Source organism: Sminthopsis crassicaudata, chromosome X (assembly GCF_048593235.1).
Source record: "Sminthopsis crassicaudata isolate SCR6 chromosome X, ASM4859323v1, whole genome shotgun sequence".
NCBI lineage: Eukaryota > Metazoa > Chordata > Mammalia > Dasyuromorphia > Dasyuridae > Sminthopsis > Sminthopsis crassicaudata.
Genome location: NC_133623.1, coordinates 41,136,575 through 41,150,907, shown reverse-complemented (window position 1 = coordinate 41,150,907; position 14,333 = coordinate 41,136,575). Strand labels below are relative to the sequence as shown.

The 14,333-nt window shown below is 46.7% G+C and overlaps 1 protein-coding gene across 1 annotated transcript in view; it reads right to left on the bottom strand.

Annotated features, from left to right (window-relative positions):
* LOC141548231 (uncharacterized) overlaps positions 1 to 14,333 on the bottom strand; it is a 307,738-nt gene that overhangs the window by 18,789 nt on the left and 274,616 nt on the right. The window contains exons 9-12 of the transcript XR_012483850.1: positions 7,969 to 8,327; positions 7,373 to 7,632; positions 6,308 to 6,502; positions 1,800 to 2,070 (exon numbers count right to left, since the gene is read on the bottom strand). The gene's annotated coding sequence lies outside the window, so the exon portion shown is untranslated. The remainder of the gene's footprint in view (positions 1 to 1,799; positions 2,071 to 6,307; positions 6,503 to 7,372; positions 7,633 to 7,968; positions 8,328 to 14,333) is intronic.

The following is a 14,333-nucleotide window of genomic DNA, read 5'->3' as shown; positions in this document are numbered from 1 at the left end:
ATGATAGACATATAGAGATACAGAAGTACAGCCAGACTTGAAAGATGACAGAGACGAGATGGAGAGAGAGCTGAATGGACAAGGACAGACAGATAGGTAGAGATAGTTAGAGACAGAGAGATAAATAGAAAGGAAAGAGAGACTTAAAAGATGACTGATTTGTGAAGAAGAGAGACATGGGAGGGGAAGAGGACACATATAGGTGGAGATACCTAAAGAGATAGAGAGAAAAATACAGAGCAGAGAGAGAAATGAATAGACGATACCGTATGATAGAAATAAAGATGTAGAGAACTTTAGCCAGACTTGAAAGATGACAGAGACGAGATGGAGAGAGAGATGGAAGAACAAGGACAGACATGTAGGTAGAGATAGTTAAAGAGACAGATAAATAGAAAGGAGAGAGGCAAATGAATAGATGATACAGAATGATAGAAATATAGAGATACAGAAGTACAGCCAGAGTTGAAAGATGACAGAGACGTGATAAAGGGAGAGATATAAGGACAAGAGGAGACACAGAGGTGGAGATAGCTAACGGGACAGAGTAGTAATTGGACAGGATAGAAAGACAAATGAATAGATGGTACCAAATGAGAGAATATAGAGAAAGAGAGGTACAGCCAGATTTTAAAGATGACAGAGAGGTGGAAAAGAGAGAGATGGAAGGAAAAGAGGAAACATAGAGGTAGCGATAGGTAAAGAAACGGAGAGATAAAGGAACAGGATAGTGAGACAAATGAACAGATGATACCGAGTGATAGAAATATAGACATAGAGAAACACAGCCAGACTTGAAAGATGACTGAGACGTGATAAAGAGAGAGATGGGAGGACAAGAGGAGACACAGAGGTGGAGATACCTGACGAGACGGAGAGTTAATAGACTGGACAGAGAGTCAAATGAATAGATGATACTGAATGATAAAAATATCATGATAGAAAAGTATAACCATACTTCATAGATGACAGACACGGGATGCAAAGAATGATGAATGGACAAGAAGAAACACATAGTTGGAGATGGGTTAAAGAGATAGAGAGATGAAAGGGCAGAATAGAGAGTTAAATGGACAGATGCAACAGAAATATAGAGATAGAGAAGTATAGGCTGACTTGATAGATGAGAGACGCAATAGAGAGATGGAAGGACAAGAGGAGACATAGACGTGGTGATCGTAAGGAGACGGAGAGATAAATAGAGAGAACAAAGAGACAAATGAATAGGTGATACAAAAAGATAGAAATATAGTGATAGAGAAGTGCAGCCAGACTTGATAAATTACATAAACGAGATGGAGAGAGAGATGGATGGAAAATAAGAGACATGGAGGTGGAGATAGCTAGAGAGACAGAGAGATAAAAGGATAGGAGGAAGACAAATGAATAGATGATACCGAATGACAGAAATATAGAGATACAGAAGTACAGCCAGACTTGAAAGATGAGAGAGATTGAAGGAAAAGAGGAGACATAGAGGAGGAGATAGCTAAGGAGACAGAGAGGTAATTGGAGAGGATAGAGAGACAAATGAATAGATGATACCTGAATGATAGAAATAAAGATGTAGAGAAGTTCAGCCAGATTTGAAAGATGACTGAGACAAGATTGAGAGAGAGATGGATGGACAAGGGCAGACATATAGGTGGAGATAGCTAATGAGACGGAGAGGTAAATAGAAAGGATAGAGAGACAAATGAATAGATGATAGCGAATGATAGAAATATAGAGATACAGAAGTCTGGGTAGCCTCACTAGCTGTGCATAGACCATGGCCAAGTCACCTCCCCTCTGTGTACCTCAGTTTCTTCATCTCTAAAATGAGGATTATTCCTTGCAGGGTTGTGCTGAAGATCAAGTGAGATCAGGAGAGTGGCCCGTCCTTGGGAGGCACTTTGTAAACGTTATTCTTCAAGCCGGTATCTTGGCCTTGACTCACTGTGTGTCATCGAGTATTTCTCAAGAAGGCGAGGGAGAAGAAGTCGCCGGCAGGGGCTTTCATGGTGGAAAAGCAGACACACAGCGTTGGGGCGATGAACCGGTTGTGGACCCATGGAGCTGGAATGCTGCCTATGTAGAGGGAAGTAAAAGTATCAGCAGTTTAGAGATGAAGGAGTCATTTTAGAAAGAGCTGAGTTTCTTTTGGATTCTGGAATGGACTAGGGAACCACTGGGGTTCACTGAGCAGGAGGAATGACTTGAGGAGAGACTAGAGGCAGGGAGACCAAGCAGAAGGTTCTTGACACGGCCTAGTCCAGGGGGAGATATACACAAGAAATATTGTGACACCATATGGGGTCTTATAAGTAAATGAGGGGGTTGTAAAATGATGATGATACAGTGACAGTGTTTGATTTGATTACCAATTTTTCTATACCTATATACCCAATGTCACGTAACGATTTCTCAAGCTAAAAGGAGTCACGAGCCGACAAAGTTTAAGAAGCTCTGATTCCAATGACTCTTTTTGTACCTGCCATGACCAGGAGAGGCATAAGATATCAAACAAAACAATTGATGGGAGGGGACCGAAGCATGGCCAAGAGTGGCCAAGGTTGGACAGAGAGGTGAGTGGACGCTTGAACTCACGGGACACGACGAAGTCACAAAGAGAGACGGCACAGGCCGGGCCAGAGCCTCAGGAATTCTTGTGTTTAACAAGAAAAGAGCCAATAATCCTTGTGATGCTTGGGACATCAAATGAGGATGTGTTCAAAGGGCTCCAAAGCACTGGATGAACAGGAGTTGTTAGACACTACTCTAGGAAGGCTCCAGGGAGAGAAATAACCAGCAAATAGTTGTTCCCTGAAAGAATCTCCAATTTACTTAGGGGAAACACCATGTTCACAGGTGACAGAAAATTAGATCCTATGAGGGCTAGCCTTGTGACCCTGGGCAATTTACTTAACCTCTGCCTCGGTTTCTTTACTCGTAAAGTACTCAGCACCATGTCCGGCCCATTGTAGTTCCTGTATATAAATGCTTATTTATGCCCTTTCCCATTGGATGAAGCAATGTCTCTTTTACATGAAGAAAACGATGGGGAAAAGTGATTCGGGGAAGTGCTGAGAGTAGAACTAAAAAACAAGCTGGTTTCAGGAGGACGCGAGGTCACAGACCCCACTGACCTTTGGCAAGGAAGAACCCAGATCACTTAGAAAGAGCCGCACGTGGTAGCCAAACTCTCTTCCTGTGCCATCCTATTACAGCATCCTGCCTAGTTCTCTCTCTCTCCTCTTTCCCTCAGTCAGTCAGCAAACATTTCCTTAGCATCTAAAGTAAGCACTGGATACACAAATGCAAAAGAGCAGAGTCACTCCTCTTAAGTAGCTTAACACCCCTCCCCCCAATGCAAGCATGTACAAAGTGCAGATAGAACACTGGGAGAACCCTGGGAAGAAAGGTAAGTCAGAAAGATGGGGCTGAATTGAGTCAGCTGTGGAAGAACCAGGCTGTTCCTCTTGTCTGACCAACCTTTCACCCTTTCCAGGAAATGATATTTTTCCAAGCAGTTTGAAAAGGAGTGCAATTCTCAAGGCAGACATGCCAAGGACAATGGAATCCCAACAAGTGGGGGAAGCCCCCCCCCCCAAACAAAGCAACAGATGTGGACAGCTGCCTATCTCCACGAGTCCAACAGCTTTTCTCAAAGCTCCAAGGACTCCTCTTTTGCTTGGAGTCATCTCTCTCAGTGGGGAGCAGAGGTATGAGCTGAACCCAAGGCTTCTTTACTCTAAGCCTAGTACTCGTTCCCTTGTGTCACCATGCACCAATAAAATCAAATGAACATCACCTTCTGTCTCCCGTAAGTTTTTCCTCCATACGTGTTTGTTTCCAAGAGAATATAACATTAATACAGCACACATGCTACAAAAGTCACAATCGGGGCCCGGGTCTAGGACACATTATCTTCTTTCAGGACTTCCCCACTGGTAGGAAAGAATAACTGAGCCTCATTGCGAGGCTTTGGACGGGGTGCTTGGTGCCGATTTGTCAGTGGGTCACCTCAACTGTTGCCAGCGAGGTTCGCTGTACCTTGGATTGGCTGAGCGCCGAGGCTAAAGAGGAAGTCCGTGTCCAAGCTTTAGCCCCACAGAGGCCCTCTCTGGGCCCCAACCATTCCCCGGAAGTCCCGCAGAAGCCCTGAAGATTCTATCACGTTTGGCTAAAGACCTAGGCATGCGAGCAGTGTTGGATTTATAAGAGCATAATTCATCTGGGGGGAGGGGGGGTGCTGAGGGACCGCCAAAGTGTTTGAGGTTTTTTGAACTAGCCTTCAGCCGTGATGAAACATGTATGATATTAAAAGGCTGTGGTATGGGGCGCTAAGACACGTTGCCTGCCTACATCAAATACTAATGTAGCAGGATGATTCTGTTAGAAATGCATCAAAAGCCATCTTCAAAGTACAATGCAGCCAGCTCCAGTCCAGCCCCACCATTCTGAAAGCTCTTCCCAAAGTCATTAGACTTTAATGAGGTGATTGATGGCTTTCCATCTCCTCCCAGGCACACAAAGCCTTTTATGACTCAGTAAACCATAACCCCCCCCAACTTCACTGGATGTCCATGGGGCTCCCGACTCTGGCCACATTAGCCAACCCAGAGCATGGGGGCTGGTAACAGCAGCCCGATACCCCTCCTCTGTATTAGTTGGCAGTCTGTACGGACTCATGGGAGGGAGAAGGAGCTAGAACGAGCCCAAGGCCATCACCCTCACTGCAGAGAACTGGAGACCCCTTACTGAAATAAATCTAAATGCTGGATTATTTCATGACACACTTGCAATTTGAGAAAGCGAGGCTGGCAATTGGCTGCTTGGAACATTCTGGGAGAGGTCATTTTCCCTAAAGGACTGGGAAACAGCTAAAGGGGTACCTGCTCCCAATAACCACCCCGAGGCTGGTTCTGGCTCCCTTCTGACTGGGTTACTGTGTCCGAAGCAGGGCTCGAGGGGCAATTCCAGGCACTCCACTGCTGCCTCATGGAATACCTCCCCCTTCAACGCTCCCCTCAGACATCAGCATCCTTGGGAGGGGGGTGATCTTAGCCCCAGTTTGTGGAATATTCCCTTATGTAATGTGGTATTCATTTTGCACTGCTGATCACATTGCTTCTCCCCCGCACTTTCCCCAGCTTCTCAGACAGGGTGTTGAGGTTCACATCAAAAATAAAAGCAGGGGGAGGTTTGGGGAAGAAACGATTGGACTCAAGTTCTGGTCTTCTGTCTACTTGAAAAAGCACCGGTGGCTCCAAGGGAGAGGCAGCTAGATTAGACAGAGATTGATCATATCAAGGAAAAGATTAAAACTCAGCCAGAGCTCTGGGCATGACATCAAGGGGGCAGAGACAAAGCACTGAGTCCTGGAGCCGCTTGGGCCTCCGCCCCGGGGTCTCCTTGGTCCCTGAGGTTCCGTCCTTTGGGACTGGGGTGCGGGTGGGGGGTCTGTATCATTTCTATCTAAATTGATTTCTTTCACTTTGTGTTGTTTCCCCTTAAGCTTATTGGAAAGAGCAGCCTGTCATCCTGGAATCCTCTTGTCTGTTTTGTCCCCAGGTTGATTGAATCAGCATGGAACACTCAGATGTCTCTGTCACTGAAAAAAGTGATTTATTTATCTGCAGTTATCGGATGCATCTGCTTTCATTTTCTGGTGTTGGCAACGGAAAGTTCTTTATGAATTTGATTAGACCCTAAAAGCCCACAGAGAATTGTTATGCGACTGAGGGTGGGGGGAGGAATGAGTTGGTGCTAAGCCATAAAAGCTCTGTCTAGATCATCTGGAAAAAGACTTGAGCCTCAAGCTCCCATTCTCCGGGCTGGCTAACCCTTTACTGGCCCCCGGCCCCCTCTGGCAGTTTGGGGAAACCCAGGAACACTCTTCTCAGGGTAATGGTTTTCCAAGCAAGAAATACAAGAAAATTGCAAAGGAAGCCAGTGCTGCTCAAATACTTATCAAAATATTAAAAACAAAACAAATTTAGGGAATGCCCAAGAGTTATCCAATGAGGAGGGTCCACGGACCCATTCCACATTCAAAACCTTTGAGGGGCTGGGCTGGGTGAATAAAACAGCTCTGGCTGGTTTTTTATTTATTTGGCTCGGCGATACGTCTTGGGATCAAAGGCTCCTGGAGAGGGTGGGCTCAGCCGGCAACCACTGGGGCCAGAGACACAAAAAGGGGCTTCATGTACAGCTTCCCCCAGGAGGGCATAGCTCTTAACTAGAGCCAGGTTGGACTCGGGTCCCAGAGAACCGATTGAAAAGAAGGAATCTCTGTTCCTCCTAATGGGAGGATGGGACTTACTATGAAATGAAATGGAGAGAGGGGCCTTTCCTTCCTTTCAGACTCTTCAGATGGCCAGAGATGATGATTCCAGGAGAGGAAGAGGCTGGCCTGAAGTTTCTGCAGAAGTTCCCAGCTGATGAAAGGCCAGGGAGGTACCCCAAACACTTCTGCAACCTGTAGTCCAGGAGGTGCTTTGCCAGAGCAAGATGAGCACTAGTAGGAGGGAAACAAGGAGAAGGAGGCCAGATGACTCTCAGTGTTAGGCACAGAGAAGAACAGGAGAGGGATGGGGCTCACCAAGCAGAAAGCCACCCCCCCCAGCTGCATGCCAACAATTGGAGGGAGGGCTTGTCATATCTGAAGTCCTAGCTGCTGCTAGCCCAGGAAAATGGACTAAAGCTCAAATGCTAAAGCAGAGCACAGCTAATGGTTGCGGCGGAGAGGGAGATCAGTGTATGGTGTATAAAACCATACAGGTGACAGAGACTGTACAAGTCCCAAGGGTTGGAAAGGTATATAGCTTTTGAGAAACAGTATGGATGGCCATTGAACTACACGCAACCTGGATGAAAATCCAGCCCAGGAGCCCAAGTGGGCAGCCAGGTAGTCGTGACATTGGGAAGGAGGAGAAGGGGAATGGCAGCATTAAAGACCAAGGACTGAGAACAAGGCCACTGGTTTTGGTGATTAAGAGCTAAGGGGAACTTTGTGGAGAATGATTTCTGTTGAATGGTGACCCCAGAAGGTGGATTGTTTGCAAGTCAGGATAGGAGAGAGGTAGATTGAGAAATGGTTTGGGAGAGATGAAGGGGAGAGTCATGGGATGGGATGGGGAATTGCTTCAAGGCAGGGACGGCCTTGTTGACGTGATGTGACATACCCTTATAGTGGAGCCGATCGGCAGGGTTTTGTCACTTTCTCCATTCCCAGCAGGAACAAAGGGGGCTCCGGTGAACAAGACCAGCACATAGTGGTGAGGAGGGAAAGGAGGAGAGTGGTTGACGTGGAACAGAGGCAGAGTGGCTCCCGGAGTGTTAAGAAATGAAAGTAGACTAGAGAGCAGAGTGCAGGTCTCACACTTACCTCAGAGACTTCCCACTCGGTTGTGGCTGCCAAGTGAAACACAGGGGCAAACCGACTTGAGGTCTTGTGGGGTTCTCGGGTCACAAGTTCACATGGGATACAAGGGAGCAAGAACTTCCAGAGGGCCTTTTCCCCATTTCATCCCTGTGCCTGGTGCTGTGATATGCCCCGGCCGGCTTTGGGGACTTTGGTGTGGGCTGTCTTCTTCAGTCTTGGAGGATCTGATGGCATTTTTGTGCTTGCACAACATCCTCAATTTCCTTTGGGGATCAAAGAGAAAACCTACTTGGTATTTGTTGTCATCCTTCATGATTTATGTCTCTCAGCTCACTGATGGTGAAAAAGGCCTTGCCTTTAATCTACAAAACCCTCCCTCATCTGCCACTATTTGGGACCCAGAGGGTGTCTGCCACTCCCACCCTCCTTCCTTTACCACTATTATTATGACAATTACCCAGTGAGATAGCTCCAACTACCCAGAATCACATCCCAGAGAGCACAGTAAAAGGTGCTCAAAGGAAAATGTGGCTTATTACCAAGGAATCATATTTACTCCCTAAATTCAAGGACAGCTTGGTTCCCATACAGATGCTTACATAAAACAAACACGAAATTCTTCCATCCTCCTCTTGGCCAGGTCATTTGTCTGTGGGACTCAAGGGAGCCGGGTCTCAGGGCTGCAATGGAGGCCAGACAGCAGGGTCTGAGACATTTCTTCCTCCACAGTTGTGTGCCAAGGAGAGGAATGCTTGGATCCAGGAGTTACCGATCACCTTTCCACTCTCCCCTCACCTTCGGGAAAGCGCCGACACATTCCCTGGGCCTCCCCGGCCCACCCAAACCGGAGGGATCCAAGTATCGGGCACGGTACTCGAACTCAGACCTTGCAGACCTCTTAGGTCTTATCCATGCACTCCAATCAGATTCTTCTCCAAACAGGTGCAAAGAACTGCACCTGAGGAAACAATAAGAGGAAGTTAAAAACCCAACAACTCCAGACAGGCAAACAAAGGTTGAAAGATGGAAGGGTGGTGCTGGGGAAAGGCAGTGTTCATTTTGCACCTGTTGGAAAGCATGTGAGTTATTAGTCTGTCCCAACAAGAAGCAAGCCTTTCCATCCCTGACAGTGGTGATAAATGTGGCCAACTCCAGCCTTACATTTGAAAATCAATAGAGAACATTTTTCAGAGCAACCTGAACCTACCCAGCATAACTAACACGATCAGCTAAAGACCAACCAAGAAACTAATTGTTTAAATGGGTTCCGGGGGACAGGCAAAATTTACAGGAAGGCAAGGTGGAGGGAGGAGCGTAGGACAAGAGGAGAAGGGGGAGAAAGCCCTTCGTTTCCAGGCAGATCAGCTAGATTTGGTGCAATGAAATTCTTTTTTCAGTGAAAGGCCCTGGAAAACAATCCCTGAGAGGAGGGCAATGGGATCCCTCTGGTGGGTTTTTAGGGGCTTGCCAGGGAGCAGAAAGTTGCTTCTCTCAGCTTGCTTCTGAAGACTGAGGACACAGAGGCTGGAGGTCTTCTCTGAGAGTGACTGGCTACCCCAGAGCTCTGAAATCTGAGGCTTTGCTCGTGACTCGTGATCACTCAGGCACGCGGGCCACAGCAACCAAGTCCACCTTTACCTTCTCAGTTTCCAGATGGCAAAATGGGCAAGGCTCAAGGTGGGCTAGCCGGGCCAGATGAATCAAGTCATAGGTCTTTTAGAGAGCAAGATTAGCACTAGAGATGCTAAGCGGGAGAAGGAAATGATAAACCACTCCAGGATCTTGGCCGAGAAAATCCAAATGGGGGCATGGAAAGTTGGACGTGATTGCAAAACAACTGAGCGACAAAATTTTGAACCACCTTAATAGGCGATTGGAAAATCTTTTAGAAAATGCAATAAAGCTAGATCACGTTAATATGTGATTGTCTAAGTCACCATACAAGTGGCAGTGATCCTTCTGTCCAGTTGAGCAGTTCTCTGATGCCTGTGTCACAAAACCCTAAGGGAAGAACAGGCCCCCCTGCTTGTGTCCACCCAGACTAACATGGCAGATTCTATGAGAATCTCTCAGAAGGAAAAGCCTCTTTTCCAAGACAAAGTACAGGGCTGACTGAGGGATCCCTTTCCTCTAGCCTCCTCCCTCCCCATTTCCTTGATTTCACTTTTAAGCCAAAGTAAAAGCTATAACTCCCTTCAGTCCACATACACATGCCGAGTATATGGCCTTTACGCCTCCTATTGAAATGTCAGTGGCCTCCACACATGCAAAGGGGAACGCAAAGGATCAAAAATTCGTCATGGCCAAGTGAGTCAGTGAGCATCTCTTGCTAGAAGGTGAGAAGAATGTCTATGGTACCAACAGACGGTAACAAGGAGAGCCAGCAGGCCATGGGAGACAGGGGTTGCTTTGGGCCCCACACCAGCTGGTGACCTCTGGGCAGTCTCCTTTGGCTCTCAGTGAAGCGGGTAACTCGATCACATGCGAGTTGCCCATCTATGCTGACATAAGGAGTTTCTACACTGGGAGCTCTTCACATGGAGAGAATCCTAGACCAATCTCTTTCTTGCCCCCCAAACACACCAAGCTATTTCCCTTTTTATAAAATTCCAATGAGTTAATAGCTATCGTCATCATCATCATTACTACCGTTATTGTTGTTCAATGGCTAATATGAGAAAGGAGATGAGGAAGAGCTACAGCAGCCCCAGAGAATCTGCAGCCATGTTCTGTACTTGTGTATTTGGAAGCTCTGTAGGTGATGTGAGGGTTACCTTTGGGGTGCTACCTGCCTTCCTAATGAGCATGTGTGCATCCCATTCCCTGGCTGTGCCGTGGCAAGAGGAGCACTCCCTAGGAGAATACTCAGATGTCTGAAGCCAAAGTACAGGGCGGAGTTGATGACCCAATCTTTTCTACACTGTGTTGGTATAAACTAGACTTTTCTTGTTGCCTTTTGCTAAATGATGTTTTGTTGGTTTTGTAGGAAAGCTGAGGTACTTCAGAGAAAAACCACCCAGAATCACATTCAGATTAGACAGTCACTAAACAGCATGTTTTAGTTAAATGTAACTTAGAATCTGTTCCCTCTGTTGATATTTCCATGTATTTTCATTTTCAAAACTGAACTGAAATTTCAGGGGCAAAAGAAACAAAGTATAACGCTGCTGGTTGAAAACCACTGCTCTCTGAAGGAGAAGACCCCAGTTCGAATCCCGGCCCTTTGCCGGCCACGTGGCCACAAGCAAGTCAGGCCCTCGAAAAGGTTGGGGTAGGTGAATGTTGCGTTCCCTTCCAATCTCAAACCTGTGTTCTTAAAGCATATCCTCTGCAGCTCCCAGTTGGACACCTGTGTCATACTGGGCTACCCACGGGGCCGCTGAGTTCCTGAGAGCCTTCAGATTGAGAAGCTGCCCATTCTGTAAAGCAGAAGAGCATACTTAGACAGACTACACGGTCACTGCTTCAAAAAGAAATGGAATTTTGAAAAGAAGCTGGGAGCCCCCACATCAAGCGAGAAAACGCTTTCCTAGGACATGTGGGCTGGGCTCCTTCTTGGGGAATGGCTCTCTATGAATGACATGGTTTATATTGGCCCAGACTCGGCTAGCTCTCTGGAACATTTGGTTCCTTTCTAGCTCTCTGCTCTTCCCTGGATCTCTCACAAACAAACAAATGGTACCCAGCATTTACATGTAGTCTATTCAAAGACAAGCAACAGACAGAACTTGCATCTGAACGTGGTTAGTGGGGGAATGATGCTGATTCTGGCTCCCACCCCCCACTACGTGACTACGGCAAGAGTGGAGTTGGAGAGCTGGGGGCAGTGGCATCTCTGGCTCCCTACTCTTCTGCTCCCTCAATCCACCTTACTCCAGTTTCTCGATCCTCCTCAGGCCTGGTATCTCAAAATTTCTGCCTCTGTTGTTTTGCAGCCTCTATTTGTAGAGGTCAGATGGCCACAGATTTAGAACGAGCAGGACCCATCGAGGCCATCTCATGAACCCTTATACCATTTTACGGAGGGGAAAACACTAAGCTACTTGCCTAAAGTCACACTGGTGATACAAGAGCAGAGCCAGAACTTCACTTTAGCTCCTCTGTGGCACGGTCCCATGGCAGCCTCCTGCCCCAGCTCCTGTCTATTTGCAAGCAAACTTAAACCTTTGGCATTATGGGAAGGTGAGCCTTTTCCTCTCTTCTCACATCCTGTACAAAGCAACCATTCATTGGTTTTTTTCTCAGAAAAGTACTGGTTTTGCAGATAGCTCAGCTTTCCAATTCGCCAAACTGTGACCAGGAGAGATTGGATCTGCAAAGGTGACCTTTAGGTTCCCAGAGCAGAGTGAGCGGTACCCCCACCCCCACCCCAGAATAGGAGACAACAAGGCCCACCACATTCGGACAGCCCGGGTCTTCAATGAGCAGTGAAGGTCCAGATTGCTAGGCTGGAGCCTAGAAGAGCTTAAAAGTCCCTGAAATCCTCATTCTCCTCCCCCCCCCCCAGCCAACAGCAGACAAATAATGGCTGAATACTAAAGGTGAAGGAGCAATTTTGAGAAAAAGTCTGTCTTGCCACCCCCCCCAAGTCTAGTCAGTGATGTTCCCTAAAGCTCCCAGTAAGTAGATAATAAGGCCCCATTTTTCAAAGGGTCTGCCAGAGCCTTTTATCCTCGACAGTCTCTAATACCTGTCAAACATTTTAGATTAAAATGAGGCTGGAGAACACAGCCTTCCTCACTGTTTCACTCTGCAAGCGGAGGGCGGACTGGGACTAAACAGCAGCCTTGCCATTTGTTATTATTAATAACAGCCCTCATTTCCGTAGCGTTTGACAGTCCGACACAGCAATCCTCTGACATACAGAATGTCAGCTTTGGCAAGTTTCTCCCCATTTTAGAGATGGAGAAGCTGAGGGCCTTCCAGCTCGAGGGACTCACCCATGGACACTAGGGTTCAAGGTCGTTTCCACATCACATGATGGTCTGTGAAACACCTACTATGGACTAACTTCCACACACAATGGCATATGCTTTCTTGGCACATTTTATTAAGATTTTGGTCTTTATTATCATTTCAAACTGTGCCTCTGGCCCTGATATTCTCCTGGGACTAAGAAAACCAATGAAACAAAAACAGCCTAAATTCATTATTGCATGAGCAGCTAGGTTGCTCAGTGAGTAGAGCTTTGGGCCTAGAGTTAGGAAGACCTGAATTCAAATGTGGCCTCAGACACTTACACCGACTCTGGGGGCAAGTCACTTCACTACCTATTTGCCTCAGTTTCCTCATCTGCAAATTGAGCTGAAGAAGGAAATGGAAACCACTCCAATATCTTTGTCAAGGAAACCCCAAATGGGGTCCCAAATTTAGACACTGAACAATAATAACAAACAACTTAAAACCTTCTGGCCTAATAGGGTGCCTCCCCTCACCGTGAAGAGAAGGTGTACTTCCAAGTCTGTTCTCCGGACCTTTGTTTACTTTTGTGTGTTCTCCTTACTTTGCTCGTAGGAACCCAGCATGTCATCTTGAGGTTTGCCCGACTGCCCATGACAATCACAATGCCATGTGAGCCTCTCTAGCCATCTGCTCAGGGCTACTCCCTCAGCTTTGTTACTCTACTCCAGAAGTACATCCAAGTCTGACCCACATGAAACTTGACAACAACACGGTGCCACAGGACCTCTGACGCATCAGCCACACGGAGACTCAGGGAACCGAAACTGGCAGGTGGAGCCAGGCAATTGTCCTCACATGCAGGCACTTACCTTCTCAAAAATACTCCATATTTGTGGCCATAGAGGAACTTGAGTACATTATTGAATGCAAAATGGATAATTTGGATTATATTAAATTAAAAAGGTTTTATACAAACAAAACAAATGCAGACAAAATTAGAAGGGAAGGAATAAACTGGGAAAAAATTTTACATTCAAAAAATATTCCAACTTTTAAATTTGCCTTAGGAACAAATAAGAGCTCCTCTTACTGGCTTTTAAAAGCCTTCCCAACCTGGTTTCCACTATCTTTGCACCTGTCATTCATTAATCCCCTTCCTATTTGTTCCAGTCCAGCCACTGACATTTTCACTGTTCCTCATATACAACAATCTATCTTCAATCTCCCATCTCCATGCCTTTGCAGCAGCCGGTGCCCCCCCTTCCAAGAACGCACTCCCTACTTCATTTCTCCCTCTACCCTGCCTTGCTTCAAAACTTAACTCAAGAGGCCTTGCCTGAGGTCCTCGCTGGGACTCCTGTCTCCTTCCCCAAAAAGGACCTTTATTTTGTTTGTCTGTCTTCAGACTGCTATCTCCCCCGATAGCATCTGTCAGTTCCTCGAAGACAGGGACTATTTCCATTCTGTTTTTAAATATGCCATCTCCGGCACATAGTTTGAGCTTAAGCCATACACGCCGAGTGCTTGCTTTACATTCAGGATGGGGGGGTGGTCTAGACCCCTCTGGATAGTTTTATCGAGCAGCGATAAGTTACGTCCCCTTTCTGCCCCTCAGAACCTCAGAGTCAGCATTGGGTAGTGCTGCTGCTGGGGGAGCAAGAAGGAAATTCCTTCAATTCGAGAAATATTTCAAGCATTCCAAGAAATATTTCCTATTTCAAGTCTTGGGTAGAGTCACAAAGGCAAAACTCAAATTAGCCTCTGAGTGTACTGTGCCGGGGACTAGAGGGGTGGAACACCAGTCTTAAACAGGGATTTGTCGGGCTCTCGAACCAAGTCTAGAAGGGAGTGAGGGGATCCAAGATGGAAGGTGATGATTCCAGGCAGATAGACAGGAGATGGGGAAGAGCAAAGGAGCCGATCTGACTGGATCAGAGGAAGAGAGAGGCAGCAGTGTGAAATCCATATAGACTAAGATGTGGCCAAATAGAGGAGTTTGTATTTGATCTTAGAATAAAGGGAGACTGGTCCTGTCAGATTATATATGGAAGCTGGATCCGAG